Source organism: Amblyomma maculatum, chromosome 5, assembly GCF_055883805.1.
Source record: "Amblyomma maculatum isolate TAMU_Amacu chromosome 5, ASM5588380v1, whole genome shotgun sequence".
In the NCBI taxonomy this organism is placed as follows: Eukaryota; Metazoa; Arthropoda; class Arachnida; order Ixodida; family Ixodidae; genus Amblyomma; species Amblyomma maculatum.
Genome location: NC_139348.1, coordinates 61,720,393 through 61,722,961, shown reverse-complemented (window position 1 = coordinate 61,722,961; position 2,569 = coordinate 61,720,393).

The window sequence follows — 2,569 nt, the reverse complement described above, 5'->3', positions numbered from 1 at the left end:
CAAATAACATCTCAAACTGTTGAACCTCCAAGAACAAACTACGGATTGCAAATAGGTGCTTCCTTGCCAACGAAACAACTAAACATGTTGCACCATAAAAATATTTGGATAATTAGTACACCGATCCATGATCTTCGTGAGCATTTCCTTAACTTAAAAAAAACCTGGTTGTACATCTCCTTCTTCTTTTCCTTTTGGTATATAGTGTACATATTAAGGTTTTGCACATGCCTTTGTTATATTGACATTGTTGACTAATATGTATTTAATGTTACCGTGATGCCTATGTATATATAGGGTCAGAGCGACCGTCAAGCACCTCAAGCTTTGCTCCTCGTACTGCGGCCCCGTGCCTCGTTTTCATGAATAAATCTGCCGCTATTATTATTATTATTATTATTATTATTATTATTATTATTATTATTATTATTATTATTATTATTATTATTATTATTATTATTATTATTACCACCTTACCTACCACGTCGAGAAAAGTTAGAAATTTGGCTCTTACCTATGAATGCGCTCAATGTTCGTCCCTTTCGTTTTGAACATGTACCTTTGCGATTGATTTTCTGAAAAAATGATTTCTACAGTAGTAAATGGACAGTTGTGTTAACGTTATTAAAAAAAATGAAGAACGTCTTTCAGGCTGGAAGGCATAGAACTTTCTTGTGCACTCAGAAAAACTGATAAGCTTCTACAACGTAGGGAGAGTCAGGCTAATACCAGCTTCTGTAACAGGCAGACAGAAAAAACGACAATTTTTTTTCTAATCTTCTCGTACGGACGTTGTAAACGTCTTAAGGGTAAAATATTTTGGCCATATAAATAAGCTTATCGAACAATACCGTCCCGACATTTGATTGTTACCCTACTCAAAAATCTTATATAAAATCCATAGAGGAAATTGTATACAAATTATTGTACAGGATTCGGGATACAGGATTGTGGGCTATTACAAGATAATCCTGTACTACACAGAGAAATCCGGAATGAAACCGCGCCGAGCTCTGATACCGGAATTACCTGTATGGTTGATGGCCCTCGTTTCCGGAAAACAAACGCGTCGCCAGGCTGGAAAAAGCATCCAACAATACAAACTAACACAGTTACATTTAAAAATAAAACATATATACAAAGAAGAAAAACTTATGGCGAGAACGCTGGATCGGAACTTGGGATATCATGCCATTGAGACCGATGCTCAAACCACGGCTCCACGACGGGTTATGGTTGTAGTGGTTACATTTGTATATATGTGGCTAATTTTGCTCTTTCATACTTGATATTTTTTTCTTGGCTGTGCAATTTGTGGCCGTAATTCACCAGTCGTCCTTCAACACGCTGAACCTTTTTCCGGGCTATCACAAGGGCTCGCCAATGTCCCGTATCATTATAATGCTTCGCTTTATTGTAGGCAATCCTCAAGATATAATTTACTAGTGCTGATGTGTCTGTAATCGTCTTCGAACACTTGTACGTTTCCCTACGTTCAGAGATATCCGGTGCACTAATACTTGTAATAATGCGCGTTTTAGCTTCAGGGGCTGCCAGCGGAGCAGCGACGTCGATGAATACACTTCCGACTGAGTGGTTTCAATATGTTAACATTCGAGAAAGCGTCGCCTGGTATGCGGCTACCTGTGCATCTTTAGATGGTCAGCGATGTTTCTTATTTTGGCTCGAGCTTATTTTTGTTCTTGGTAGCGAAACGATGCGTTCGCGCTTGCAATTTCGCGTTGAAGGCGGCAGATCTCCAGTCGCAGTTATGAAGACGCACCGCAAGGTGTTACGAGCTGCAGCGACTGTTGCACGCGTAAGTGACGCGATGCGCGTATATGCTTGCTTAAGCGCACTTCGACGGCTGTATATTCTCGAGGTATCTGTGAAACGACGCGTGCTCTTTATACAAAGAATAGTTGTACAATATGTTTGGTTTTACGCTTATTTAGCTCGCTGGCGTGCTCCGGTCTGGTCATTTTGGTTGAGCTTCATCGATCGGCTCCCAGGCTTCTGTTCAGAAACAGAAATAACCTGCCCGGTATTAGTCCCAGAAATTACGACTTCGTCCGGTTTTTGGTTAATAGATACTGGCTGAACCGGCATGAAACCGCGCGGAGCTCTGATTCCGGAAATTTCTGTATGGTTCACAGCCCTTGTTTCTGAAAAAAAAAATGAAAAACTCGACGCCAGGCTGGAAGAAATATGCAGATGTATAAAATAACGTGACAACATTTGAAAAAAAAAAAGCTTTTAAAAGAAAAACATAAAACCGGCAAACCGCGATTCGAAGTGAGGTATTCGCGGTCCACAAGCGAACACAGTAACCACTACACCACGTCTTTTTTTTCTTCATTGACAAATTTATTACCAGATTTTACAAATAAAGAACATTTGTTGCACAAACACGCAACATGGGTTAAAACCACGAGATTTGGACTGCATGATCCACTAAAAATCAGGAATTTGCAGCAACACTTCCATTTTCGGAAGCTATTCAGGCATTTCGCCTTTTGTCTTGAAAACTTCAATAACACTGGGAAAGACTTCGCGTAAATACTGCCGT